A 27649-nucleotide genomic window follows, 5' to 3' on the forward strand; every position below is an offset into this window, starting at 1 on the left:
CTAAAGAAAATAACGAGGATTGATAGGTATTCGTAGTCAATACTAAATCAAATCAAAGTTTCAAACCAAAGCAGAATATTAATTTACTTGACAAAAAAATAACCTCCCCGTCGGGGAATCGAACCCCGGTCTCCCGCGTGACCGGCGGGATACTGACCACTATACTAACGAGGAACCCGACTGTGATTTGACATAATATGAACCATATGTATTTATAACACACTAATTTTGAAAACAAACATTTTCCTTGTGCTGAATAAGAATAGTTTGTCCCACCTTAATAACTAAATGTTCTGAATAACTTAAATTAAATCTATCGTGTTTAATAGCGTTAAAAACGAAAACAAACCTAACAAACCAATGTTCTCAAAATGGGTTAATTGACTTCCAATTGAAAAACAAGATTATCAAGAGATTTGAAACGTGTTTTAAATAAAGACACGATTGTAATATTTAATCAAAAAAAAACTTATTTCAATATGTTACAGCGTAATGGCTCGTTGGTCTAGGGGTATGATTCTCGCTTAGGGTGCAAGAGGTCTCGGGTTCCAATCCCGGACGAGCCCTAATCTTTTAACTAAATCAACAAGGTATTACTTCGGGGATTAGTTGCGAGTTTTGTTAATTGTTTTACTTAAAAAATTTCGAATCAATTCAGCAAAGACTTTAGAAGTATATTGACATTCAACCACTTGATTATCTCACGATCAACCGTCTTAAGTGCGGTAGTGGATTAAACAGCAACACTGATAAGACTTTTCTAACATTTTATCGACTTGAATCGAAAAAAAAAATATGACATGACTGTAACACTTATTGAAAATGATAACCTTCATTAACTAATGTTGGCAGCTGGCTCGTTGGTCTAGGGGTAGGATTCTCGCTTTGGGTGCGAGAGGTCCCGGGTTCAAATCCCGGACGAGCCCTCTTTTTTGACAATAAAAGCAAGGTGATACTTCAGGCAATTGTATTTTCATTTGTCTGTTGTTTTTGACTGTAACAAGGGTTCAGATGTAGAATACTAAAGAAAATAATGAGGATTGATAGGTATTCGTAGTCAAAACTAAATCAAATCAAAGTTTCAAACCAAAGTAGAATATTAATTTACATGACAAAAAAATAACCTCCCCATCGGGGAATCGATCCCCGGTCTCCCGCGTGACAGGCGGGGATAATGACCACTATACTAACGAGGAACCCGACTGTGATTTGACATAATAAGAACCATATGTATTTATAACACACTAATTTTGAAAACAAACATTTTCCTTGTGCTGAATAAGAATAGTTTATCCCACCTTAATAACTAAATGTTCTGAATAACTTAAATTAGATCTATCGTGTTTAATAGCGTTAAAAACGAAAACAAACCTAACAAACCAATGTTCTCAAAATGGGTTAATTGACTTGCAATTGAAAAACAAGATTATCACGAGATTTGAAGCGTATTTTAAATAAAGACAGGATTGTAATATTTAATCAAAATAAAAAACTTATTTCAATATGTTGCAGCGTAATGGCTCGTTGGTCTAGGGGTATGATTCTCGCTTAGGGTGCAAAAGGTCTCGGGTTCCAATCCCGGACGAGCCCTAATCTTTTAACTAAATCAACAAGGTATTACATCGGGGTTTATTTGCGAGTTTTGTTAATTGTTTTGCTTAAAAAATTTGGAATCAATTCAGCATAGATTTTAGAAGTATATTGACATTCAAACACTTGATTATCTCATGATCAACCGTCTTAAGTGCGGTAGTGGATTAAACAGCAACACTGATAAGACTTTTCTAGCATTTTATCGACTTGGATCGAAAAAAAATATGACATGATTGTAACACTTATTGAAAATGATAACCTTCATTAACTAATGTCGGCAGCTGGCTCGTTGGTCTAGGGCTATAATTCTCGCTTTGGGTGCGAGAAGTCCCGGGCTCAAATCCCGGACAAGCCCTCTTTTTTGACAATAAAAGCAAGGTGATACATCAGGCAATTGTATTTTCATTTGTCTGTTGTTTTTGACTGTAACAAGGGTTCAGATGTAGAATACAAAAGAAAATAATGAGGATTGATAGGTATTCGTAGTCAATACTAAATCGAATCAAAGTTTCAAACCAAAGCAGAATATTAATTTACTTGGCAAAAAAATAACCTTCACGTCGGGGAATCGAGCCCCGGTCTCCCGCGTGACAGGCGGGGATACTGACCACTATACTAACGAGGAACCCGACTGTGATTTGACATAATAAGAACCATACGTATTTATAACACACTAATTTTGAAAACAAACATTTTCCTTGTGCTGAATAAGAATAGTTTGTCCCACCTTAATAACTAAATGTTCTGAAAACTTAAATTATATCTATCGTGTTTAATAGCGTTAAAAACGAAAACAAACCTAACAAACCAATGTTCTCAAAATCGGTTAATTGACTTGCAATTGAAAAACAAGATTATCAAGAGATTTGAAACGTATTTTAAATAAAGACAGGATTGTAATATTTGATCGAAAAAAAAACTTAATTCAATATGTGGCAGCCTGATGGCTCGTTGGTCTAGGGGTATGATTCTCGCTTAGGGTGCGAGAGGTCCCGGGTTCCAATCCCGGACGAGCCCTAATCTTTTAAATAAATCAACAAGGTATTACTTCGGGGATTATTTGTGAGTTTTGTTAATTGTTTTGGTTAAAAAATTTCGAATCAATTCAGCACAGACTTTAGAAGTATATTGACATTTAATCACTTGATTGTCTCATGATAAACCGTCTTATGTGCGGTAGTGGAGGAAACAGCAGCACTGATAAGACTTTTTTAACATTTCATCGACTTGGATCGAAAAAAAATGACATGACTGTAACACTTATTTAAAATCAGAACTTCGTAACCTATTTTGGCAGCTGGCTCGTTGGTCTTGGGGTATGATTCTCGCTTTGGGTGCGAGAGGTCCTGGGTTCAAATCCCAGACGAGCCCTTTTTTTGACAATAAAAGCAAGGTAATAATTTACTTGACAAAAAAATAACCTCACCGTCAGGGAATCTAACCTCGGTCTCCCGCGTGACAGGCGGGGATACTGACCACTATACTAACGAGGAACCCGACTGTGATTTGACATAATAAGAACCATATGTATTTATAACACACTAATTTTGAAAACAAACATTTTCCTTGTGCTGAATAAGAATAGTTTGTCCCACCTTAATAACTAAATGTTCTGAATAACTTAAATTAAATCTATTGTGTTTAATAGCGTTAAAAACGAAAACAAACCTAACAAACCAATGTTCTCAAAATGGGTTAATTGACTTCCAATTGAAAAACAAGATTATCAAGAGATTTGAAACGTGTTTTAAATAAAGACAGGATTGTAATATTTAATCAAAATAAAAAAATTATTTCAATATGTTACAGCGTAATGGCTCGTTGGTCTAGGGGTATGATTCTCGCTTACGGTGAAAGAGGTCTCGGGTTCCAATCCCGGACGAGCCCTAATCTTTTAACTAAATCAACAAGGTATTACTTCGGGGTTTATTTGCGAGTTTTGTTAATTGTTTTGGTTAAAAAATTTCGAATCATTTCAGCATAGACTTTAGAAATAAATTGACATTCAATCACTCGATTGTCTCATGATTAACCGTCTTATGTGCGTTAGTGGAGGAAACAGAAACACTGATAAGACTTTTCTGACATTTTATCGACTTGGATCGAAAAAAAATGACATGACTGTAACACTTAATGCAAATCAGAACCTCATTAGCTATTTCGGCAGCTGGCTCGTTGGTCTAGGGGTATGATTCTCGCTTTGGGTGCGAGAGGTCCCGGGTTCAAATCCCGGACGAGCCCTTGTTTTTTACAATAAAAGCAAGGTGATACTTCAGGCAATTGTATTTTCATTTGTCTGTTGTTTTTGACTGTAACAAGGGTTCAGATGTAGAATACAAAAGAAAATAATGAGGATTGATAGGTATTCGTAGTCAAAACTAAATCAAATCAAAGTTTCAAACCAAAGCAGAATATTAATTTACTTGACAAAAAAATAACTTCCCCGTTGGGGAATCGAACCCCGGTCTCCCGCGTGACAGGCGGGGATACTGACCACTATACTAACGAGGAACCCGACTGTGATTTGACATAATAAGAACCATACGTATTTATAACACACTAATTTTGAAAACAAACATTTTCCTTGTGCTGAATAAGAATAGTTTGTCCCACCTTAATAACTAAATGTTCTGAACAACTTAAATTATATCTATCGTGTTTAATAGCGTTAAAAACGAAAACAAACCTAACAAATCAATGTTCTCAAAATGGGTTAATTGACTTCCAATTGAAAAACAAGATTATCAAGAGATTTGAAACGTGTTTTAAATAAAGACAGGATTGTAATATTTAATCAAAATAAAAAAATTATTTCAATATGTTACAGCGTAATGGCTCGTTGGTCTAGGGGTATGATTCTCGCTTACGGTGAAAGAGGTCTCGGGTTCCAATCCCGGACGAGCCCTAATCTTTTAACTAAATCAACAAGGTATTACTTCGGGGTTTATTTGCGAGTTTTGTTAATTGTTTTGGTTAAAAAATTTCGAATCATTTCAGCATAGACTTTAGAAATAAATTGACATTCAATCACTCGATTGTCTCATGATTAACCGTCTTATGTGCGTTAGTGGAGGAAACAGAAACACTGATAAGACTTTTCTGACATTTTATCGACTTGGATCGAAAAAAAATGACATGACTGTAACACTTAATGCAAATCAGAACCTCATTAGCTATTTCGGCAGCTGGCTCGTTGGTCTAGGGGTATGATTCTCGCTTTGGGTGCGAGAGGTCCCGGGTTCAAATCCCGGACGAGCCCTTGTTTTTTACAATAAAAGCAAGGTGATACTTCAGGCAATTGTATTTTCATTTGTCTGTTGTTTTTGACTGTAACAAGGGTTCAGATGTAGAATACAAAAGAAAATAATGAGGATTGATAGGTATTCGTAGTCAAAACTAAATCAAATCAAAGTTTCAAACCAAAGCAGAATATTAATTTACTTGACAAAAAAATAACTTCCCCGTTGGGGAATCGAACCCCGGTCTCCCGCGTGACAGGCGGGGATACTGACCACTATACTAACGAGGAACCCGACTGTGATTTGACATAATAAGAACCATACGTATTTATAACACACTAATTTTGAAAACAAACATTTTCCTTGTGCTGAATAAGAATAGTTTGTCCCACCTTAATAACTAAATGTTCTGAACAACTTAAATTATATCTATCGTGTTTAATAGCGTTAAAAACGAAAACAAACCTAACAAATCAATGTTCTCAAAATGGGTTAATTGACTTCCAATTGAAAAACAAGATTATCAAGAATTTTGAAATGTATTTTTAAAAAAGACACGATTGTAATATTTAATCAAAAAAAAACTTAATTCTTCAATCACTTGATTATCTCATGATCAACCGTCTAACGTGCGGTAGTGGATTAAACAGCAACACTGATAAGACTTTTCTAACATTTTATCGACTTGGATCGAAAAAAAATGACATGACTGTAACACTTATTGAAAATTGTAACCTCATTAACCAATGTTGGCAGCTGGCTCGTTGGTCTAGGGGTATGATTCTCGCTTAGGGTGCGAGAGGTCCCGGGTTCAAATCCCGGACGAGCCCTAATCTTTTAAATAAAGCAACAAGGTATTACTTCGGGGATTATTTGCGAGTTTTGTTAATTGTTTTGCTTAAAAAATTTCGAATCAATTCAGCATAGACTTTACAAGTATATTGACATTCAACCACTTGATTATCTCACGATCAACCGTCTTAAGTGCGGTAGTGGATTAAACAGCAACACTGATAAGACTTTTCTAACATTTTATCGACTTGGATCGAAAAAAAAATGACATGACTGTAACACTTATTGAAAATTGTAACCTCATTAACCAATGTTGGCAGCTGGCTCGTTGGTCTAGGGGTATGATTCTCGCTTAGGGTGCGAGAGGTCCCGGGTTCAAATCCCGGACGAGCCCTAATCTTTTAAATAAAGCAACAATGTATTACTTCGGGGATTAGTTGCGAATTTTGTTAATTGTTTTGCTTAAAAAATTTCGATCCAATTCAGCAAAGACTTTAGAAGTATATTGACATTCAACCACTTGATTATCTCACGATCAACCGTCTTAAGTGCGGTAGTGGATTAAACAGCAACACTGATAAGACTTTTCTAACATTTTATCGACTTGGATCGAAAAAAAAATGACATGACTGTAACACTTATTGAAAATTGTAACCTCATTAACCAATGTTGGCAGCTGGCTCGTTGGTCTAGGGGTATGATTCTCGCTTAGGCTGCGAGAGGTCCCGGGTTCAAATCCCGGACGAGCCCTAATCTTTTAAATAAAGCAACAAGGTATTACTTCGGGGATTATTTGCGAGTTTTGTTAATTGTTTTGCTTAAAAAATTTGGAATCAATTCAGCATAGACTTTAGAAGTATATTGACATTCAATCACTTGATTGTCTCATGATTAACCGTGTTTTGTGCGTTAGTGGAGGAAACAGCAACACTGATAAGACTTTTCTGACATTTTATCGACTTGGATGGAAAAAAAATGACATGACTGTAACATTTATTGAAAATCAGAACCTCATTAACTAGTGTTTGCAGCTGGCTCGTTACACTTATTGAAAATCAGAACTTCATAAACTATTTTGGAAGCTGGCTCGTTGGTCTAGGGGTATGATTCTCGTTTGGGTGCGAGAAGTCCCGGGTTCAAATCCCGGACGAGCCCTTGTTTTTGACAATAGAAGCAAGGTCGTACTTTAGTCAATTGTATTTTCATTTGTCTGTTTGTTTTTTACTGTAACAAGGGTTCATATGTACAATACTAAAGAAAATAACGAGGATTGATAGGTATTCGTAGTCAATACTAAATCAAATCAAAGTTTCAAACCAAAGCAGAATATTAATTTACTTGACAAAAAAATAACCTCCCCGTCGGGGAATCGAACCCCGGTCTCCCGCGTGACAGGCGGGGATACTGACCACTATACTAACGAGGAACCCGACTGTGATTTGACATAATAAGAACCATATGTATTTATAACACACTAATTTTGAAAACAAACATTTTCCTTGTGCTGAATAAGAATAGTTTGTCCCAACTTAATAACTAAATGTTCTGAATAACTTAAAATAAATCTATCGTGTTTAATAGCGTTAAAAACGAAAACAAACCTAACAAACCAATGTTCTCAAAATGGGTTAATTGACTTCCAATTGAAAAACAAGATTATCAAGAGATTTGAAACGTGTTTTAAATAAAGACAGGATTGTAATATTTAATCAAAAAAAAACTTATTTCAATATGTTACAGCGTAATGGCTCGTTGGTCTAGGGGTATGATTCTCGCTTAGGGTGCAAGAGGTCTCGGGTTCCAATCCCGGACGAGCCCTAATCTTTTAACTAAATCAACAAGGTATTACTTCGGGGATTAGTTGCGAGTTTTGTTAATTGTTTTACTTAAAAAATTTCGAATCAATTCAGCAAAGACTTTAGAAGTATATTGACATTCAACCACTTGATTATCTCACGATCAACCGTCTTAAGTGCGGTAGTGGATTAAACAGCAACACTGATAAGACTTTTCTAACATTTTATCGACTTGGATCGAAAAAAAATATGACATGACTGTAACACTTATTGAAAATGATAACCTTCATTAACTAATGTTGGCAGCTGGCTCGTTGGTCTAGGGGTATGATTCTCGCTTTGGGTGCGAGAGGTCCCGGGTTCAAATCCCGGACGAGCCCTCGTTTTTTACAATAAAAGCAAGGTGATACTTCAGAGAATTGTATTTTCATTTGCCTGTTGTTTTTGACTGCAACAAGGGTTCAGATGTAGAATACTAAAGAAAATAACGAGGATTGATAGGTATTCGTAGTCAAAACTAAATCAAATCAAAGTTTCAAACCAAAGCAGAATATTAATTTAAATAACAAAAAAATAACCTCCCCGTCGGGGAATCGAACCCCGGTCTCCCCCGTGACAGGCGGGGATACTGACCACTATACTAACGAGGAACCCGACGGTGATTTGACATAATAAGAACCATATGTATTTATAACACACTAATTTTGAAAACAAACATTTTCCTTGTGCTGAATAAGAATAGTTTGTCCCACCTTAATAACTAAATGTTCTGAATAACTTAAATTAGATCTATCGTGTTTAATAGCGTTAAAAACGAAAATAAACCTAACAAACCAATGTTCTCAAAATGGGTTAATTGACATCCAATTGAAAAACAAGATTATCAAGAGATTTGAAACATATTTTGAATAAAGACAGGATTGTAATATTTAGTCAAAAAAAAAACTTATTTCAATATTTTACAGCGTAATGGCTAGTTGGTCTAGGGGTATGATTCTCGCTTAGGATGCAAGAGGTCTCCGGTTCCAATCCTGGACGAGCCCTAGTCTTTTAACTAAATCAACAAGGTATTACTTCGGGGATTATTTGCGAGTTTTGTTAATTGTTTTGGTTAAAAAATTTCGAATCAATTCAGCATAGACTTTAGAAATATATTGACATTCAATCACTTGATTGTCTCCTGATTAACGGTCTTATGTGCGTTAGTGGAGGAAACAGAAACAGTGATAAGACTTTTCTAACATTTTATCGACTTGGATCGAAAAAAAAATGACATGACTGTAAATTGTAACCTCATTAACCAATGTTGGCAGCTGGCTCGTTGGTCTAGGGGTATGATTCTCGCTTAGGGTGCGAGAGGTCCCGGGTTCCAATCCCGGACGAGCCCTAATCTTTCAAATAAATCAACAAGGTATTACTTCGGGGATTATTTGCGAGTTTTGTTAATTGTTTTGGTTAAAAAATTTCGAATCAATTCAGCATAGACTTTAGAAATATATTGACATTCAATCACTTGATTGTCTCCTGATTAACGGTCTTATGTGCGTTAGTGGAGGAAACAGAAACACTGATAAGACTTTTCTAACATTTTATCGACTTTGATCGAAAAAAAATGACATGACTGTAACACTTATTGCAAATCCGAAACTCATTAACTATTTTGGCAGCTGGCTCGTTGGTCTAGGGGTATGATTCTCGCTTTGGGTGCGAGAGGTCCCGGGTTCAAATCCCGGGTGAGCCCTCTTTTTTGACAATAAAAGCAAGGTGATACTTCAGGCAATTGTATTTTCATTTGTCTGTTGTTTTTGACTGTAACAAGGGTTCAGATGTAGAATACTAAAGAAAATAATGAGGATTGATAGGTATTCGTAGTCAAAACCAAATCAAAGTTTCAAACCAAAGTAGAATATTAATTTACATGACAAAAAAATAACCTCCCCATCGGGGAATCGATCCCTGGTCTCCCGCGTGACAGGCGGGGATAATGACCACTATACTAACGAGGAACCCGACTGTGATTTGACATATTAAGAACCATATATATTTATAACACACTAATTTTGAAAACAAACATTTTCCTTGTGCTGAATAAGAATAGTTTATCCCACCTTAATAACTAAATGTTCTGAATAACTTAAATTAGATCTATCGTGTTTAATAGCGTTAAAAACGAAAACAAACCTAACAAACCAATGTTCTCAAAATGGGTTAATTGACTTGCAATTGAAAAACAAGATTATCAAGAGATTTGAAGCGTATTTTAAATAAAGACAGGATTGTAATATTTAATCAAAATAAAAAACTTATTTCAATATTTTACAGCGTAATGGCTAGTTGGTCTAGGGGTATGATTCTCGCTTAGGATGCAAGAGGTCTCCGGTTCCAATCCCGGACGAGCCCTAGTCTTTTAACTAAATCAACAAGGTATTACTTCGGGGATTATTTGCGTGTTTTGTTAACTGTTTTGCTTAAAAAATTTCGAATCAATTCAGCATAGACTTTAGAAGTATATTGACATTCAATCGCTTGAATATCTCATGATCAACCGTCTTAAGTGCGGTAGTGGATTAAACAGCAACACTGATAAGACTTTTCTTACATTTTATCGACTTGGATTGAAAAGAAAATGACATGACTGTAACACTTATTGAAGATCATAACCTCATTAACTAAAGTTGGCAGCTGGCTCGTTGGTCTAGGGGTATGATTCTCGCTTTGGGTGCGAGAGGTCCCGGGTTCAAATCCCGGACGAGCCCTCGTTTTTGACAATAAAAGCAATGTGGTACTTTAGACAATTGTATTTTCATTCGTCTGTTTTTATTTTACTGTAACAAGGTTTCATATGTAGAATACCAAAGAAAATAACGAGGATTGATAGGTATTCGTAGTCAAAACTAAATCAAATCAAAGTTTCAAACCAAAGCAGAATATTAATTTACATGACAAATAAATAACCTCCCCGTCGGGGAATCGAACCCCGGTCTCCCGCGTGACAGGCGGGGATACTGACCACTATACTAACGAGGAACCCGACTGTGATTTGACATAATAAGAACCATATGTATTTATAACACACTTATTTTGAAAACAAACATTTTCCTTGTGCTGAATAAGAATAGTTTGTTCCACTTAATAATTAAATGTTCTGAATAACTTAAATTAGATCTATCATGTTTAATAGCGTTAAAAACGAAAACAAACCTAACAAACCAATGTTCTCAAAATGGGTTAATTGACTTCGAATTGAAAAACAAGATTATCAAGAATTTTGAAACGTATTTTAAAAAAAGACACGATTGTAATATTTAATCAAAAAAAAAACTTAATTCAATATGTTACAGGGTAATGGCTCGTTGGTCTAGGGGTATGATTCTCGCTTAGGGTGCAAGATGTCCCGGGTTCCAATCCCGGACGAGCCCTAATCTTTCAACTGAATCACAAGGTATTACTTCGGAGATTATTTGCGAGTTTTGTTAATTGTTTTGCTTAAAAAATTTCGAATCAATTCAGCATAGACTTTAGAAGTATATTGACATTCAATCACTTTGATTATCTCATGATCAACCGTCTTAAGTGCGGTAGTGGATTAAACAGCAACACTGATAAGATTTTTCTAACATTTTATCGACTTGGATCGAAAAAAAAATGACATGACTGTAAATTGTAACCTCATTAACCAATTTTGGCAGCTGGCTCGTTGGTCTAGGGGTATGATTCTCGCTTAGGGTGCGGGAGGTCCCGGGTTCAAATCCCGGACGAGCCCTAATCTTTTAAATGAATCAACAAGGTATTACTTCGGGGATTATTTGCGAGTTTTGTTAATTGTTTTGCTTAAAAAATTTCGAATCAATTCAGCATAGACTTTAGAAATATATTGACATTCAATCACTTGATTGTCTCCTGATTAACGGTCTTATGTGCGTTAGTGGAGGAAAAAGAAACACTGATAAGACTTTTCTAACATTTTATCGACTTGGATCGAAAAAAAATGACATGACTGTAACACTTATTGCAAATCCGAAACTCATTAACTATTTTGGCAGCTGGCTCGTTACACTTATTGAAAATCAGAACTTCATAAACTATTTTGGAAGCTGGCTCGTTGGTCTAGGGGTATGATTCTCGTTTGGGTGCGAGAAGTCCCGGGTTCAAATCCCGGACGAGCCCTTGTTTTTGACAATAGAAGCAAGGTCGTACTTTAGTCAATTGTATTTTCATTTGTCTGTTTGTTTTTTACTGTAACAAGGGTTCATATGTACAATACTAAAGAAAATAACGAGGATTGATAGGTATTCGTAGTCAATACTAAATCAAATCAAAGTTTCAAACCAAAGCAGAATATTAATTTACTTGACAAAAAAATAACCTCCCCGTCGGGGAATCGAACCCCGGTCTCCCGCGTGACAGGCGGGGATACTGACCACTATACTAACGAGGAACCCGACTGTGATTTGACATAATAAGAACCATATGTATTTATAACACACTAATTTTGAAAACAAACATTTTCCTTGTGCTGAATAAGAATAGTTTGTCCCAACTTAATAACTAAATGTTCTGAATAACTTAAAATAAATCTATCGTGTTTAATAGCGTTAAAAACGAAAACAAACCTAACAAACCAATGTTCTCAAAATGGGTTAATTGACTTCCAATTGAAAAACAAGATTATCAAGAGATTTGAAACGTGTTTTAAATAAAGACAGGATTGTAATATTTAATCAAAAAAAAACTTATTTCAATATGTTACAGCGTAATGGCTCGTTGGTCTAGGGGTATGATTCTCGCTTAGGGTGCAAGAGGTCTCGGGTTCCAATCCCGGACGAGCCCTAATCTTTTAACTAAATCAACAAGGTATTACTTCGGGGATTAGTTGCGAGTTTTGTTAATTGTTTTACTTAAAAAATTTCGAATCAATTCAGCAAAGACTTTAGAAGTATATTGACATTCAACCACTTGATTATCTCACGATGAACCGTCTTAAGTGCGGTAGTGGATTAAACAGCAACACTGAAAAGACTTTTCTAACATTTTATCGACTTGGATCGAAAAAAAATATGACATGACTGTAACACTTATTGAAAATGATAACCTTCATTAACTAATGTTGGCAGCTGGCTCGTTGGTCTAGGGGTATGATTCTCGCTTTGGGTGCGAGAGGTCCCGGGTTCAAATCCCGGACGAGCCCTCGTTTTTTACAATAAAAGCAAGGTGATACTTCAGAGAATTGTATTTTCATTTGCCTGTTGTTTTTGACTGCAACAAGGGTTCAGATGTAGAATACTAAAGAAAATAACGAGGATTGATAGGTATTCGTAGTCAAAACTAAATCAAATCAAAGTTTCAAACCAAAGCAGAATATTAATTTAAATAACAAAAAAATAACCTCCCCGTCGGGGAATCGAACCCCGGTCTCCCCCGTGACAGGCGGGGATACTGACCACTATACTAACGAGGAACCCGACGGTGATTTGACATAATAAGAACCATATGTATTTATAACACACTAATTTTGAAAACAAACATTTTCCTTGTGCTGAATAAGAATAGTTTGTCCCACCTTAATAACTAAATGTTCTGAATAACTTAAATTAGATCTATCGTGTTTAATAGCGTTAAAAACGAAAATAAACCTAACAAACCAATGTTCTCAAAATGGGTTAATTGACATCCAATTGAAAAACAAGATTATCAAGAGATTTGAAACATATTTTGAATAAAGACAGGATTGTAATATTTAGTCAAAAAAAAAACTTATTTCAATATTTTACAGCGTAATGGCTAGTTGGTCTAGGGGTATGATTCTCGCTTAGGATGCAAGAGGTCTCCGGTTCCAATCCTGGACGAGCCCTAGTCTTTTAACTAAATCAACAAGGTATTACTTCGGGGATTATTTGCGAGTTTTGTTAATTGTTTTGGTTAAAAAATTTCGAATCAATTCAGCATAGACTTTAGAAATATATTGACATTCAATCACTTGATTGTCTCCTGATTAACGGTCTTATGTGCGTTAGTGGAGGAAACAGAAACAGTGATAAGACTTTTCTAACATTTTATCGACTTGGATCGAAAAAAAAATGACATGACTGTAAATTGTAACCTCATTAACCAATGTTGGCAGCTGGCTCGTTGGTCTAGGGGTATGATTCTCGCTTAGGGTGCGAGAGGTCCCGGGTTCCAATCCCGGACGAGCCCTAATCTTTCAAATAAATCAACAAGGTATTACTTCGGGGATTATTTGCGAGTTTTGTTAATTGTTTTGGTTAAAAAATTTCGAATCAATTCAGCATAGACTTTAGAAATATATTGACATTCAATCACTTGATTGTCTCCTGATTAACGGTCTTATGTGCGTTAGTGGAGGAAACAGAAACACTGATAAGACTTTTCTAACATTTTATCGACTTTGATCGAAAAAAAATGACATGACTGTAACACTTATTGCAAATCCGAAACTCATTAACTATTTTGGCAGCTGGCTCGTTGGTCTAGGGGTATGATTCTCGCTTTGGGTGCGAGAGGTCCCGGGTTCAAATCCCGGGTGAGCCCTCTTTTTTGACAATAAAAGCAAGGTGATACTTCAGGCAATTGTATTTTCATTTGTCTGTTGTTTTTGACTGTAACAAGGGTTCAGATGTAGAATACTAAAGAAAATAATGAGGATTGATAGGTATTCGTAGTCAAAACCAAATCAAAGTTTCAAACCAAAGTAGAATATTAATTTACATGACAAAAAAATAACCTCCCCATCGGGGAATCGATCCCTGGTCTCCCGCGTGACAGGCGGGGATAATGACCACTATACTAACGAGGAACCCGACTGTGATTTGACATAATAAGAACCATATATATTTATAACACACTAATTTTGAAAACAAACATTTTCCTTGTGCTGAATAAGAATAGTTTATCCCACCTTAATAACTAAATGTTCTGAATAACTTAAATTAGATCTATCGTGTTTAATAGCGTTAAAAACGAAAACAAACCTAACAAACCAATGTTCTCAAAATGGGTTAATTGACTTGCAATTGAAAAACAAGATTATCAAGAGATTTGAAGCGTATTTTAAATAAAGACAGGATTGTAATATTTAATCAAAATAAAAAACTTATTTCAATATTTTACAGCGTAATGGCTAGTTGGTCTAGGGGTATGATTCTCGCTTAGGATGCAAGAGGTCTCCGGTTCCAATCCCGGACGAGCCCTAGTCTTTTAACTAAATCAACAAGGTATTACTTCGGGGATTATTTGCGTGTTTTGTTAACTGTTTTGCTTAAAAAATTTCGAATCAATTCAGCATAGACTTTAGAAGTATATTGACATTCAATCGCTTGAATATCTCATGATCAACCGTCTTAAGTGCGGTAGTGGATTAAACAGCAACACTGATAAGACTTTTCTTACATTTTATCGACTTGGATTGAAAAGAAAATGACATGACTGTAACACTTATTGAAGATCATAACCTCATTAACTAAAGTTGGCAGCTGGCTCGTTGGTCTAGGGGTATGATTCTCGCTTTGGGTGCGAGAGGTCCCGGGTTCAAATCCCGGACGAGCCCTCGTTTTTGACAATAAAAGCAATGTGGTACTTTAGACAATTGTATTTTCATTCGTCTGTTTTTATTTTACTGTAACAAGGTTTCATATGTAGAATACCAAAGAAAATAACGAGGATTGATAGGTATTCGTAGTCAAAACTAAATCAAATCAAAGTTTCAAACCAAAGCAGAATATTAATTTACATGACAAATAAATAACCTCCCCGTCGGGGAATCGAACCCCGGTCTCCCGCGTGACAGGCGGGGATACTGACCACTATACTAACGAGGAACCCGACTGTGATTTGACATAATAAGAACCATATGTATTTATAACACACTTATTTTGAAAACAAACATTTTCCTTGTGCTGAATAAGAATAGTTTGTTCCACTTAATAATTAAATGTTCTGAATAACTTAAATTAGATCTATCATGTTTAATAGCGTTAAAAACGAAAACAAACCTAACAAACCAATGTTCTCAAAATGGGTTAATTGACTTCGAATTGAAAAACAAGATTATCAAGAATTTTGAAACGTATTTTAAAAAAAGACACGATTGTAATATTTAATCAAAAAAAAAACTTAATTCAATATGTTACAGGGTAATGGCTCGTTGGTCTAGGGGTATGATTCTCGCTTAGGGTGCAAGATGTCCCGGGTTCCAATCCCGGACGAGCCCTAATCTTTCAACTGAATCACAAGGTATTACTTCGGAGATTATTTGCGAGTTTTGTTAATTGTTTTGCTTAAAAAATTTCGAATCAATTCAGCATAGACTTTAGAAATATATTGACATTCAATCACTTGATTGTCTCCTGATTAACGGTCTTATGTGCGTTAGTGGAGGAAAAAGAAACACTGATAAGACTTTTCTAACATTTTATCGACTTGGATCGAAAAAAAATGACATGACTGTAACACTTATTGCAAATCCGAAACTCATTAACTATTTTGGCAGCTGGCTCGTTGGTCTAGGGGTATGATTCTCGCTTTGGGTGCGAGAGGTCCCGGGTTCAAATCCCGGACGAGCCCTCGTTTTTGACAATAAAAGCAAGGTGATACTTCAGGCAATTGTATTTTCATTTGTCTGTTGTTTTTGACTGTAACAAGGGTTCAGATGTAGAATACTAAAGAAAATAATGAGGATTGATAGGTATTCGTAGTCAAAACTAAATCAAATCAAAGTTTCAAACCAAAGTAGAATATTAATTTACATGACAAAAAAATAACCTCCCCATCGGGGAATCGATCCCCGGTCTCCCGCGTGACAGGCGGGGATAATGACCACTATACTAACGAGGAACCCGACTGTGATTTGACATAATAAGAACCATATGTATTTATAACACACTAATTTTGAAAACAAACATTTTCCTTGTGCTGAATAAGAATAGCTTTTCCCACCTTAATAACTAAATGTTCTGAACAACTTAAATTACATCTATCGTGTTTAATAGCGTTAAAAACGAAAAGAAACCTAACAAACCAATGTTCTCAAAATGGGTTAATTGACTTCCAATTGAAAAACAAGATTATCAAGAGATTTGAAAAGTATTTAAAAAAAAAACACGATTGTAATATTTAATCGAAAAAAAACTTAATTCAATATGTTACAGCGTAATAGCTCGTTGGTCTAGGGGTATGATTCTCGCTTAGGGTGCAAGTTGTCCCGGGTTCCAATCCCGGACGAGCCCTAATCTTTCAACAGAATCACAAGGTATTACTTCGGGGATTATTTGCGAGTTTTGTTAATTGTTTTGCTTAAAAAATTTCGAATCAATTCAGCATAGACTTTAGAATTATATTGACTTTCAATCACTTGATTGTCTCATGATTAATCGTCTTAAGTGCGGTAGTGGATTAAACAGCAACACTGATAAGACTTTTCTAACATTTTATCGACTTGGATCGAAAAAAAAATGACATGACTGTAACACTTATTGAAAATTCTAACCTCATTAACCAATGTTGGCAGCTGGCTCGTTGGTCTAGGGGTGTGATTCTCGCTTAGGGTGCGATAGGTCCCGGGTTCAAATCCCGGACGAGCCCTCTTTTTTGAGAATAAAAGCAAGGTGATACTTCAGGCAATTGTATTTTCATTTGTCTGTTGTTTTTGACTGTAACAAGGGTTCAGATGTAGAATACTAAAGAAAATAATGAGGATTGATAGGTATTCGTAGTCAATACTAAATCAAATCAAAGTTTCAAACCAAAGCAGAATATTAATTTACTTGACAAAAAAATAACCTCCCCGTCGAGGAATCGAACCCCGGTCTCCCGCGTGACAGGCGGGGATACTGACCACTATACTAACGAGGAACCCGACCGTGATTTGACATATTAAAAACCATATGTATTTATAACACACTAATTTTGATAACAAACATTTTCCTTGTGCTGAATCAGAATAGTTTGTCCCACCTTAATACCTAAATGTTCTGAACAACTTAAATTATATCTATCGTGTTTAATAGCGTTAAAAACGAAAACAAACCTAACAAACCAATGTTCTCAAAATGGGTTAATTGACTTCCAATTGAAAAACAAGATTATCAAGAATTTTGAAACTTATTTAAAAAAAAGACACGATTGTAATATTTAATCAAAAAAAAAACTTAATTCAATATGTTACAGCGTAATGGCTCGTTGGTCTAGGGGTATGATTCTCGCTTAGGGTGCAAGATGTCCCGGGTTCCAATCCCGGACGAGCCCTAATCTTTTAACTAAATCACAAGGTATTACTTCGGGGATTATTTGCGAGTTTTGTTAATTGTTTTGGTTAAAAAATTTCGAATCAATTCAGCACAGACTTTAGAAGTATATTGACATTTAATCACTTGATTGTCTCATGATAAACCGTCTTATGTGCGGTAGTGGAGGAAACAGCAGCACTGATAAGACTTTTTTAACATTTCATCGACTTGGATCGAAAAAATATGACATGACTGTAACACTTATTTAAAATCAGAACTTCATAAACTATTTTGGCAGCTGGCTCGTTGGTCTTGGGGTATGATTCTCGCTTTGGGTGCGAGAGGTCCTGGGTTCAAATCCCAGACGAGCCCTTTTTTTGACAATAAAAGCAAGGTAATAATTTACTTGACAAAAAAATAACCTCACCGTCAGGGAATCTAACCTCGGTCTCCCGCGTGACAGGCGGGGATACTGACCACTATACTAACGAGGAACCCGACTGTGATTTGACATAATAAGAACCATATGTATTTATAACACACTAATTTTGAAAACAAACATTTTCCTTGTGCTGAATAAGAATAGTTTGTCCCACCTGAATAACTAAATGTTCTGAATAACTAAAATTAGATCTATCGTGTTTAATAGCGTTAAAAACGAAAAGAAACCTAACAAACCAATGTTCTCAAAATGGGTTAATTGACTTCCAATTGAAAAACAAGATTATCAAGAGATTTGAAAAGTATTTTAAAAAAAAACACGATTGTAATATTTAATCGAAAAAAAACTTAATTCAATATGTTACAGCGTAATAGCTCGTTGGTCTAGGGGTATGATTCTCGCTTAGGGTGCAAGTTGTCCCGGGTTCCAATCCCGGACGAGCCCTAATCTTTCAACAGAATCACAAGGTATTACTTCGGGGATTATTTGCGAGTTTTGTTAATTGTTTTGCTTAAAAAATTTCGAATCAATTCAGCATAGACTTTAGAATTATATTGACTTTCAATCACTTGATTGTCTCATGATTAATCGTCTTAAGTGCGGTAGTGGATTAAACAGCAACACTGATAAGACTTTTCTAACATTTTATCGACTTGGATCGAAAAAAAAAATGACATGACTGTAACACTTATTGAAAATTCTAACCTCATTAACCAATGTTGGCAGCTGGCTCGTTGGTCTAGGGGTGTGATTCTCGCTTAGGGTGCGATAGGTCCCGGGTTCAAATCCCGGACGAGCCTTCTTTTTTGAGAATAAAAGCAAGGTGATACTTCAGGCAATTGTATTTTCATTTGTCTGTTGTTTTTGACTGTAACAAGGGTTCAGATGTAGAATACTAAAGAAAATAATGAGGATTGATAGGTATTCGTAGTCAATACTAAATCAAATCAAAGTTTCAAACCAAAGCAGAATATTAATTTACTTGACAAAAAAATAACTTCCCCGTTGGGGAATCGAACCCCGGTCTCCCGCGTGACAGGCGGGGATACTGACCACTATACTAACGAGGAACCCGACCGTGATTTGACATATTAAAAACCATATGTATTTATAACACACTAATTTTGATAACAAACATTTTCCTTGTGCTGAATCAGAATAGTTTGTCCCACCTTAATACCTAAATGTTCTGAACAACTTAAATTATATCTATCGTGTTTAATAGCGTTAAAAACGAAAACAAACCTAACAAACCAATGTTCTCAAAATGGGTTAATTGACTTCCAATTGAAAAACAAGATTATCAAGAATTTTGAAACTTATTTAAAAAAAAGACACGATTGTAATATTTAATCAAAAAAAAAACTTAATTCAATATGTTACAGCGTAATGGCTCGTTGGTCTAGGGGTATGATTCTAGCTTAGGGTGCAAGATGTCCCGGGTTCCAATCCCGGACGAGCCCTAATCTTTTAACTAAATCACAAGGTATTACTTCGGGGATTATTTGCGAGTTTTGTTAATTGTTTTGCTTAAAAAATTTCGAATCAATTCAGCATAGACTTTAGAAGTATATTGACTTTCAATCACTTGATTGTCTCATGATTAATCGTCTTATGTGCGGTAGTGGTTGAAACAGCAACACTGATAAGACTTTTCTAACATTTCATCGACTTGAATCGAACAAAAATGACATGACTGTAATACTTATTGAAAATTGTAACCTCATTAACTAATGTTGGCAGCTGGCTCGTTGGTCTAGGGGTATGATTTTCGCTTAGGGTGCGAGAGGTCCCGGGTTCAAATCCCGGACGAGCCCTCGTTTTTGACAATAAAAACAAGGTTGTACTTCAGTCAATTGTATTTTCATTTGTCTGTTTTTTTTTAGTGTAACAAGGGTTCATATGTAGAATACTAAAGAAAATAACGAGGATTGATAGGTATTCGTAGTCAATACTAAATCAAATCAAAGTTTCAAACCAAAGCAGAATATTAATTTACTTGACAAAAAAATAACCTTCCCGTCCGGGAATCGAACCCCACTCTCACGAGTGACAGGCGGGGATACTGACCACTATACTAACGAGGAACCCGACTGTGATTTGACATAATTAGAACCATATGTCTTTATAACAAACTAATTTTAAAAACAAACATTTTCCTTGTGCTGGATAAGAATAGTTTGTCCCACCTTAATAACTAAATGTTCTGAATAACTTAAATTAGATCTATCGTGTTTAATAGCGCTAAAAACAAAAACAAACCTAACAAACCAATGTTCTTAAAATGGGTTAATTGACTTCCAGTTGAAAAACAAGATTATCAAGAGATTTGAAACGTATTTTAAATAAAGACAGGATTGTAATATTAAATCGAAAATAAAACTTAATTCAATATGTTACAGCGTAATGGCTCGTTGGTCTAGGGGTATGATTCTCGCTTAGGGTGCAAGATGTCCCGGGTTCCAATCCCGGACGAGCCCTAATCTTTCAACTGAATCACAAGGTATTACTTCGGGGATTATTTGCGTGTTTTGTTAATTGTTTTGGTTAAAAAATTTCGAATCAATTCAGCATAGACTTTAGAAGTATATTGACTTTCAATCACTTGATTATCTCATGATCAACCGTCTTAAGTGCGGTAGTGGAGGAAACAGCAACACTGATAAGACTTTTCTAACATTTTATCGACTTGGATCGAAAAAAAATATGACATGACTGTAACACTTATTGAAAATGACAACCTTCATTAACTAATGTTGGCAGCTGGCTCGTTGGTCTAGGGGTATGATTCTCGCTTTGGGTGCGAGAGGTCCCGGGTTCAAATCCCGGACGAGCCCTCTTTTTTGACAATAAAAGCAAGGTGATACTTCAGGGAATTGCATTTTCATTTGTCTGTTGTTTTTTACTGTAACAAGGGTTCAGATGTAGAATACTAAAGATAATAATGAGGATTGATAGGTATTCGTAGTCAATACTAAATCAAATCAAAGTTTCAAACCAAAGCAGAATATTAATTTACATGACAAAAAAATAACCTCCCCGTCGGGGAATCGAAACCCCGGTCTCCCGCGTGACAGGCGGGGATACTGACCACTATACTAACGAGGAACCCGACTGTGATTTGACATAATAAGAACCATATGTATTTATAACACACTAATTTTGAAAACAAACATTTTCCTTGTGCTGAATAAGAATAGTTTGTCCCACCTTAATAACTAAATGTTCTGAATAACTTAAATTAGATCTATCGTGTTTAATAGCGTTAAAAACGAAAACAAACCTAACAAACCAATGTTCTCAAAATGGGTTAAATGACTTGCAATTGAAAAAAAGATTATCAAGAGATTTGAAACGTATTTTAAATAAAGACAGGATTGTAATATTTAATCAAAATAAAAAACTTACTTCAATATGTTACAGCGTAATGGCTCGTTGGTCTAGGGGTATGATTCTCGCTTAGGGTGCAAGATGTCCCGGGTTCCAATCCCGGACGAGCCCTAATCTTTCAACTGAATCACAAGGTATTACTTCGGGGATTATTTGCGAGTTTTATTAATTGTTTTGCTTAAAAAATTTCGAATCAATTCAGCATAGACTTTAGAAGTATATTGACATTCAATCACTTTGATTATCTCATGATCAACCGTCTTAAGTGCGGTAGTGGATTAAACAGCAACACTGATAAGACTTTTCTAACATTTTATCGACTTGGATCGAAAAAAAAATGACATGACTGTAACACTTATTGAAAATTGTAACCTCATTAACCAATGTTGGCAGCTGGCTCGTTGGTCTAGGGGTATGATTCTCGCTTAGGGTGCGAGATGTCCCGGGTTCCAATCCCGGACGAGCCCTAATCTTTCAACTGAATCACAAAGTATTACTTCGGGGATTATTTGCGAGTTTTGTTAATTGTTTTGCTTAAAAAATTTCGAATCAATTCAGCATAGACTTTAGATTTATATTGACATTCAATCACTTGAATGTCTCATGATTAACCGTCTTATGTGCGTTAGTGGAGGAAACAGCAACACTGATAAGACTTTTCTAACATTTTATCGACTTGGATCGAAAAAAAAATGACATGACTGTAACATTTATTGAAAATCAGAACCTCATTAACTAGTGTTTGCAGCTGGCTCGTTACTCTTATTGAAAATCAGAACTTCGTAAACTGTTTTGGCAGCTGGCTCGTTGGTCTAGGGGTATGATTCTCGCTTTGGGTGCGAGAGGTCCCGGGTTCAAATCCCGGACGAGCCCTCGTTTTTGACAATAAAAGCAAGGTGGTACTTTAGACAATTGTATTTTCATTTGTCTGTTTTTTTTTACTGTAACAAGGGTTCATATGTAGAATACTAAAGAAAATAACGAGGATTTATAGGTATTCGTAGTCAAAACTAAATCAAATCGAAGTTTCAAACCAAAGCAGAATATTAATCTACATGACAAAAAAATAACCTCCCCGTCGGGGAATCGAACCCCGGTCTCCCGCGTGACAGGCGGGGATACTGACCACTATACTAACGAGGAACCCGACTGTGATTTGACATAATAAGAACCATATGTATTTATAACACACTAATTTTGAAAACAAACATTTTCCTTGTGCTGAATAAGAATAGTTTGTCCCACCTTAATAACTAAATGTTCTGAATAACTTAAATTAGATCTATCGTGTTTAATAGCGTTAAAAACGAAAACAAACCTAACAAACCAATGTTCTCAAAATGGGTTAATTGACTTCCAATTGAAAAACAAGATTATCAAGAGATTTGAAACTTATTTTAAATAAAGACAGGATTGTAGTATTTAATCAACAAAAAAAAAAACTTATTTCAATATGTTACAGCGTAATGGCTAGTTGGTCTAGCGGTATGATTCTCGCTTAGGATGCAAGAGGTCTCGGGTTCCAATCCCGGACGTGCCCTAGTCTTTTAACTAAATCAACACGGTATTACTTCGGGGATTATTTGCGAGTTTTGTTAATTGTTCTGCTTAAAAAATTTCGAATCAATTCAGGATAGACTTTAGAAGTATATTGACATTCAATCGCTTGAATATCTCATGATCAACCGTCTTAAGTGCGGTAGTTGATTAAACAGCAACACTGATAAGACTTTTCTTACATTTTATCGACTTGGATTGAAAAGAAAATGACATGACTGTAACACTTATTGAAAATAATAACCTCATTAACTAATGTTGCCGGCTGGCTCGTTGGTCTAGGGGTATGATTCTCGCTTTGGGTGCGAGAGGTCCCGGGTTCAAATCCCGGACGAGCCCTCTTTTTTGACAATAAAACAAGGTGATACTTCAGGGAATTGTATTTTCATTTGTCTGTTGTTTTTTCCTGTAACAAGGGTTCATATGTAGAATACTAAAGAAAATAACGAGGATTGATAGGTATTCGTAGTCAAAACTAAATCAAATCAAAGTTTCAAACCAAAGCAGAATATTAATTTACATGACAAAAAAATAACCTCCCCGTCGGGGAATCGAACCCCGGTCTGCCGCGTGACAGGCGGGGATACTGACCACTATACTAACGAGGAACCCGACTGTGATTTGACATAATAAGAACCATATGTATTTATAACACACTAATTTTGAAAACAAACATTTTTCTTGTGCTGAATAAGAATAGTTTGTCCCACCTTAATAACTAAATGTTCTGAATAACTTAAATTAGATCTATCGTGTTTAATAGCGTTAAAAACGAAAACAAACCTAACAAACCAATGTTCTCAAAATGGGTTAATTGACTTCCAATTGAAAAGCAAGATTATCAAGAGATTTGAAACGTATTTTAAATAAAGACAGGATTGTAATATTTAATCAAAAAAAAAACTTATTTCAATATGTTACAGCCTAATGGGTCGTTGGTCTAGGGGTATGATTCTCGCTTAGGATGCAAGAGGTCTCGGGTTCCAATCCCGGACGTGCCCTAGTCTTTTAACTAAATCAACAAGGTATTACTTCGGGGATTATTTGCGAGTTTTTGTTAATTGTTTTGCTTAAAAATGTTCGAATCAATTCAGCATAGACTTTAGATTTATATTGACATTCAATCACTTGAATGTCTCATGATTAACCGTCTTATGTGCGTTAGTGGAGGAAACAGCAACACTGATAAGACTTTTCTAACATTTTATCGACTTGGATCGAAAAAAAAATGACATGACTGTAACATTTATTGAAAATCAGAACCTCATTAACTAGTGTTTGCAGCTGGCTCGTTACACTTATTGAAAATCAGAACTTCGTAAACTGTTTTGGCAGCTGGCTCGTTGGTCTAGGGGTATGATTCTCGCTTTGGGTGCGAGAGGTCCCGGGTTCAAATCCCGGACGAGCCCTCGTTTTTGACAATAAAAGCAAGGTGGTACTTTAGACAATTGTATTTTCATTTGTCTGTTTTTTTTTTACTGTAACAAGGTTTCATATGTAGAATACTAAAGAAAATAACGAGGATTTATAGGTATTCGTAGTCAAAACTAAATCAAATCGAAGTTTCAAACCAAAGCAGAATATTAATCTACATGACAAAAAAATAACCTCCCCGTCGGGGAATCGAACCCCGGTCTCCCGCGTGACAGGCGGGGATACTGACCACTATACTAACGAGGAACCCGACTGTGATTTGACATAATAAGAACCATATGTATTTATAACACACTAATTTTGAAAACAAACATTTTCCTTGTGCTGAATAAGAATAGTTTGTCCCACCTTAATAACTAAATGTTCTGAATAACTTAAATTAGATCTATCGTGTTTAATAGCGTTAAAAACGAAAACAAACCTAACAAACCAATGTTCTCAAAATGGGTTAATTGACTTCCAATTGAAAAACAAGATTATCAAGAGATTTGAAACTTATTTTAAATAAAGACAGGATTGTAGTATTTAATCAACAAAAAAAAACCTATTTCAATATGTTACAGCGTAATGGCTAGTTGGTCTAGCGGTATGATTCTCGCTTAGGATGCAAGAGGTCTCGGGTTCCAATCCCGGACGTGCCCTATTCTTTTAACTAAATCAACACGGTATTACTTCGGGGATTATTTGCGAGTTTTGTTAATTGTTCTGCTTAAAAAATTTCGAATCAATTCAGGATAGACTTTAGAAGTATATTGACATTCAATCGCTTGAATATCTCATGATCAACCGTCTTAAGTGCGGTAGTTGATTAAACAGCAACACTGATAAGACTTTTCTTACATTTTATCGACTTGGATTGAAAAGAAAATGACATGACTGTAACACTTATTGAAAATGATAACCTCATTAACTAATGTTGCCGGCTGGCTCGTTGGTCTAGGGGTATGATTCTCGCTTTGGGTGCGAGAGGTCCCGGGTTCAAATCCCGGACGAGCCCTCGTTTTTGACAATAAAAGCAAGGTGATACTTCAGGGAATTGTATTTTCATTTGTCTGTTGTTTTTTCCTGTAACAAGGGTTCATATGTAGAATACTAAAGAAAATAACGAGGATTGATAGGTATTCGTAGTCAAAACTAAATCAAATCAAAGTTTCAAACCAAAGCAGAATATTAATTTACATGACAAAAAAATAACCTCCCCGTCGGGGAATCGAACCCCGGTCTCCCGCGTGACAGGCGGGGATACTGACCACTATAAACTGGTCTAAACTGTTTTCGCAGCTGGCTCGTTGGTCTAGGGGTATGATTCTCGCTTTGGGTGCGAGAGGTCCCGGGTTCAAATCCTGGACGAGCCCACGTTTTTGACAATAAATTCAAGTTGGTACTTTAGACAATTGTATTTTCATTTGTCTGTTTTTTTTTTACTCTAACAAGGGTTCATATGTAGAAGACTAAAGAAAATAACGAGGATTAATATGTATTCGTAGTCAAAACTAAATCAAATCAAAGTTTCAAACCAAAGCAGAATATTAATTTACATGACAAAAAAATAACCTCCCCGTCGGGGAATCGAACCCCGGTCTGCCGCGTGACAGGCGGGGATACTGACCACTATACTAACGAGGAACCCGACGGTGATTTGACATAATAAGAACCATATGTATTTATAACACACTAATTTTCAAAACAAACATTTTCCTTGTGCTGAATAAGAATAGTTTGTCCCACCTTAATAACTAAATGTTCTGAATAACTTAAATTAGATCTATCGTGTTTAATAGCGTTAAAAACGAAAACAAACCTAACAAACCAATGTTCTCAAAATGGGTTAATTGACTTCCAATTGAAAAGCAAGATTATCAAGAGATTTGAAACGTATTTTAAATAAAGACAGGATTGTAATATTTAATCAAAAAAAAAACTTATTTCAATATGTTACAGCGTAATGGGTCGTTGGTCTAGGGGTATGATTCTCGCTTAGGATGCAAGAGGTCTCGGGTTCCAATCCCGGACGAGCCCTAGTCTTTTAACTAAATCAACAAGGTATTACTTCGGGGATTATTTGCGAGTTTTTGTTAATTGTTTTGCTTAAAAATGTTCGAATCAATTCAGCATAGACTTTAGAAGTATATTGACATTCAATCGCTTGAATATCTCATGATCAACCGTCTTAAGTGCGGTAGTGGATTAAACAGCAACACTGATAAGACTTTTCTTACATTTTATCGACTTGGATTGAAAAGAAAATGACATGACTGTAACACTTATTGAAAATGATAACCTCATTAACTAAAGTTGGCAGCTGGCTCGTTGGTCTAGGGGTATGATTCTCGCTTTGGGTGCGAGAGGTCCCGGGTTCAAATCCCGGACGAGCCCTCTTTTTTGACAATAAAAGCAAGGTGCTACTTCAGGGAATTGTATTTTCATTTGTCTGTTGTTTTTGACTGTAACAAGGGTTCAGATGTAGAATACTAAAGAAAATAACGAGGATTTATAGGTATTCGTAGTCAAAACTAAATCAAATCAAAGTTTCAAACCAAAGCAGAATATTAATTTACATGACAAAAAAATAACCTCCCCGACGGGGAATCGAACCCCGATCTCCCGCGTGACAGGCGGGGATACTGACCACTATACTAACGAGGAACCCGACTGTGATTTGACATAATAAGAACCAGGTGTATTAATAACACACTAATTTTGAAAACAAACATTTTCCTTGTGCTGAATAAGAATAGTTTGTCCCACCTTAATAACTAAATGTTCTGAACAACTTAAATTACATCTATCGTGTTTAATAGCGTTAAAAACGAAAACAAACCTAACAAACCAATGTTCTCAAAATGGGTTAATTGACTTCCAATTGAAACACAAGATTATCAAGAATTTTGAAACGTATTTTAAAAAAAGACAATTTGCAATATTTAATCGAAAAGAAAACTTAATTCAATATGTTACAGCGTAATGGCTCGTTGGTCTAGGGGTATGATTCTCGCTTAGGCTGCAAGATGTCCCGGATTCCAATCCCGGACGAGCCCTAATCTTTGAACTGAATCACAAGGTATTACTTCGGGGATTATTTGCGAGTTTTGATAGTTGTTTTGCTTAAAAAATTTCGAATCAATTCAGCATATACTTTAGAAGTATATTGACATTCAATCACTT

General features: G+C 35.7%; 38 non-coding genes across 38 annotated transcripts; 29 read left to right on the plus strand and 9 right to left on the minus strand.

The window, feature by feature from the left end:
• Positions 1–854: 854 nt before the first annotated feature.
• On the plus strand, positions 855–926 carry Trnap-ugg (transfer RNA proline (anticodon UGG)). Its single transcript has one exon. It is a non-coding gene; the product is annotated as a tRNA-Pro (tRNA).
• A 1612-nt stretch (positions 927–2538) lies between these two features.
• On the plus strand, positions 2539–2610 carry Trnap-agg (transfer RNA proline (anticodon AGG)). The gene has a single exon. It is a non-coding gene; the product is annotated as a tRNA-Pro (tRNA).
• A 282-nt stretch (positions 2611–2892) lies between these two features.
• On the plus strand, positions 2893–2964 carry Trnap-ugg (transfer RNA proline (anticodon UGG)). The gene has a single exon. It is a non-coding gene; the product is annotated as a tRNA-Pro (tRNA).
• Positions 2965–3762: 798 nt separating this feature from the next.
• On the plus strand, positions 3763–3834 carry Trnap-ugg (transfer RNA proline (anticodon UGG)). Its single transcript has one exon. It is a non-coding gene; the product is annotated as a tRNA-Pro (tRNA).
• Positions 3835–4032: 198 nt separating this feature from the next.
• Positions 4033–4104, minus strand: Trnad-guc (transfer RNA aspartic acid (anticodon GUC)). Its single transcript has one exon. It is a non-coding gene; the product is annotated as a tRNA-Asp (tRNA).
• Positions 4105–4780: 676 nt separating this feature from the next.
• Trnap-ugg (transfer RNA proline (anticodon UGG)) lies at positions 4781–4852 on the plus strand. Its single transcript has one exon. It is a non-coding gene; the product is annotated as a tRNA-Pro (tRNA).
• A 198-nt stretch (positions 4853–5050) lies between these two features.
• On the minus strand, positions 5051–5122 carry Trnad-guc (transfer RNA aspartic acid (anticodon GUC)). The gene has a single exon. It is a non-coding gene; the product is annotated as a tRNA-Asp (tRNA).
• A 468-nt stretch (positions 5123–5590) lies between these two features.
• Trnap-agg (transfer RNA proline (anticodon AGG)) lies at positions 5591–5662 on the plus strand. The gene has a single exon. It is a non-coding gene; the product is annotated as a tRNA-Pro (tRNA).
• Positions 5663–5946: 284 nt separating this feature from the next.
• On the plus strand, positions 5947–6018 carry Trnap-agg (transfer RNA proline (anticodon AGG)). Its single transcript has one exon. It is a non-coding gene; the product is annotated as a tRNA-Pro (tRNA).
• Positions 6019–6302: 284 nt separating this feature from the next.
• On the plus strand, positions 6303–6374 carry Trnap-agg (transfer RNA proline (anticodon AGG)). The gene has a single exon. It is a non-coding gene; the product is annotated as a tRNA-Pro (tRNA).
• Positions 6375–6978: 604 nt separating this feature from the next.
• On the minus strand, positions 6979–7050 carry Trnad-guc (transfer RNA aspartic acid (anticodon GUC)). The gene has a single exon. It is a non-coding gene; the product is annotated as a tRNA-Asp (tRNA).
• A 678-nt stretch (positions 7051–7728) lies between these two features.
• Trnap-ugg (transfer RNA proline (anticodon UGG)) lies at positions 7729–7800 on the plus strand. Its single transcript has one exon. It is a non-coding gene; the product is annotated as a tRNA-Pro (tRNA).
• Positions 7801–8735: 935 nt separating this feature from the next.
• Trnap-agg (transfer RNA proline (anticodon AGG)) lies at positions 8736–8807 on the plus strand. Its single transcript has one exon. It is a non-coding gene; the product is annotated as a tRNA-Pro (tRNA).
• Positions 8808–9089: 282 nt separating this feature from the next.
• Positions 9090–9161, plus strand: Trnap-ugg (transfer RNA proline (anticodon UGG)). The gene has a single exon. It is a non-coding gene; the product is annotated as a tRNA-Pro (tRNA).
• Positions 9162–10104: 943 nt separating this feature from the next.
• Positions 10105–10176, plus strand: Trnap-ugg (transfer RNA proline (anticodon UGG)). The gene has a single exon. It is a non-coding gene; the product is annotated as a tRNA-Pro (tRNA).
• Positions 10177–10375: 199 nt separating this feature from the next.
• Positions 10376–10447, minus strand: Trnad-guc (transfer RNA aspartic acid (anticodon GUC)). Its single transcript has one exon. It is a non-coding gene; the product is annotated as a tRNA-Asp (tRNA).
• Positions 10448–11111: 664 nt separating this feature from the next.
• Positions 11112–11183, plus strand: Trnap-agg (transfer RNA proline (anticodon AGG)). Its single transcript has one exon. It is a non-coding gene; the product is annotated as a tRNA-Pro (tRNA).
• A 603-nt stretch (positions 11184–11786) lies between these two features.
• On the minus strand, positions 11787–11858 carry Trnad-guc (transfer RNA aspartic acid (anticodon GUC)). The gene has a single exon. It is a non-coding gene; the product is annotated as a tRNA-Asp (tRNA).
• A 678-nt stretch (positions 11859–12536) lies between these two features.
• On the plus strand, positions 12537–12608 carry Trnap-ugg (transfer RNA proline (anticodon UGG)). The gene has a single exon. It is a non-coding gene; the product is annotated as a tRNA-Pro (tRNA).
• A 935-nt stretch (positions 12609–13543) lies between these two features.
• On the plus strand, positions 13544–13615 carry Trnap-agg (transfer RNA proline (anticodon AGG)). Its single transcript has one exon. It is a non-coding gene; the product is annotated as a tRNA-Pro (tRNA).
• Positions 13616–13897: 282 nt separating this feature from the next.
• Trnap-ugg (transfer RNA proline (anticodon UGG)) lies at positions 13898–13969 on the plus strand. The gene has a single exon. It is a non-coding gene; the product is annotated as a tRNA-Pro (tRNA).
• A 943-nt stretch (positions 13970–14912) lies between these two features.
• Positions 14913–14984, plus strand: Trnap-ugg (transfer RNA proline (anticodon UGG)). Its single transcript has one exon. It is a non-coding gene; the product is annotated as a tRNA-Pro (tRNA).
• Positions 14985–15183: 199 nt separating this feature from the next.
• Positions 15184–15255, minus strand: Trnad-guc (transfer RNA aspartic acid (anticodon GUC)). The gene has a single exon. It is a non-coding gene; the product is annotated as a tRNA-Asp (tRNA).
• A 673-nt stretch (positions 15256–15928) lies between these two features.
• Trnap-ugg (transfer RNA proline (anticodon UGG)) lies at positions 15929–16000 on the plus strand. The gene has a single exon. It is a non-coding gene; the product is annotated as a tRNA-Pro (tRNA).
• A 1961-nt stretch (positions 16001–17961) lies between these two features.
• Positions 17962–18033, plus strand: Trnap-ugg (transfer RNA proline (anticodon UGG)). The gene has a single exon. It is a non-coding gene; the product is annotated as a tRNA-Pro (tRNA).
• Positions 18034–18831: 798 nt separating this feature from the next.
• Trnap-agg (transfer RNA proline (anticodon AGG)) lies at positions 18832–18903 on the plus strand. Its single transcript has one exon. It is a non-coding gene; the product is annotated as a tRNA-Pro (tRNA).
• Positions 18904–19101: 198 nt separating this feature from the next.
• Positions 19102–19173, minus strand: Trnad-guc (transfer RNA aspartic acid (anticodon GUC)). The gene has a single exon. It is a non-coding gene; the product is annotated as a tRNA-Asp (tRNA).
• A 675-nt stretch (positions 19174–19848) lies between these two features.
• Positions 19849–19920, plus strand: Trnap-agg (transfer RNA proline (anticodon AGG)). The gene has a single exon. It is a non-coding gene; the product is annotated as a tRNA-Pro (tRNA).
• A 948-nt stretch (positions 19921–20868) lies between these two features.
• Positions 20869–20940, plus strand: Trnap-ugg (transfer RNA proline (anticodon UGG)). The gene has a single exon. It is a non-coding gene; the product is annotated as a tRNA-Pro (tRNA).
• A 948-nt stretch (positions 20941–21888) lies between these two features.
• On the plus strand, positions 21889–21960 carry Trnap-agg (transfer RNA proline (anticodon AGG)). Its single transcript has one exon. It is a non-coding gene; the product is annotated as a tRNA-Pro (tRNA).
• Positions 21961–22294: 334 nt separating this feature from the next.
• On the plus strand, positions 22295–22366 carry Trnap-ugg (transfer RNA proline (anticodon UGG)). Its single transcript has one exon. It is a non-coding gene; the product is annotated as a tRNA-Pro (tRNA).
• Positions 22367–22564: 198 nt separating this feature from the next.
• On the minus strand, positions 22565–22636 carry Trnad-guc (transfer RNA aspartic acid (anticodon GUC)). Its single transcript has one exon. It is a non-coding gene; the product is annotated as a tRNA-Asp (tRNA).
• Positions 22637–23317: 681 nt separating this feature from the next.
• Trnap-ugg (transfer RNA proline (anticodon UGG)) lies at positions 23318–23389 on the plus strand. Its single transcript has one exon. It is a non-coding gene; the product is annotated as a tRNA-Pro (tRNA).
• Positions 23390–24387: 998 nt separating this feature from the next.
• On the plus strand, positions 24388–24459 carry Trnap-ugg (transfer RNA proline (anticodon UGG)). The gene has a single exon. It is a non-coding gene; the product is annotated as a tRNA-Pro (tRNA).
• A 199-nt stretch (positions 24460–24658) lies between these two features.
• On the minus strand, positions 24659–24730 carry Trnad-guc (transfer RNA aspartic acid (anticodon GUC)). Its single transcript has one exon. It is a non-coding gene; the product is annotated as a tRNA-Asp (tRNA).
• A 679-nt stretch (positions 24731–25409) lies between these two features.
• Trnap-ugg (transfer RNA proline (anticodon UGG)) lies at positions 25410–25481 on the plus strand. Its single transcript has one exon. It is a non-coding gene; the product is annotated as a tRNA-Pro (tRNA).
• A 286-nt stretch (positions 25482–25767) lies between these two features.
• Positions 25768–25839, plus strand: Trnap-ugg (transfer RNA proline (anticodon UGG)). Its single transcript has one exon. It is a non-coding gene; the product is annotated as a tRNA-Pro (tRNA).
• Positions 25840–26788: 949 nt separating this feature from the next.
• On the plus strand, positions 26789–26860 carry Trnap-ugg (transfer RNA proline (anticodon UGG)). Its single transcript has one exon. It is a non-coding gene; the product is annotated as a tRNA-Pro (tRNA).
• The last annotated feature ends 789 nt before the right edge of the window (positions 26861–27649 follow it).

Source organism: Ascidiella aspersa, chromosome 1, assembly GCF_963924565.1.
Source record: "Ascidiella aspersa chromosome 1, kaAscAspe10.2, whole genome shotgun sequence".
Lineage (NCBI taxonomy): Eukaryota > Metazoa > Chordata > Ascidiacea > Phlebobranchia > Ascidiidae > Ascidiella > Ascidiella aspersa.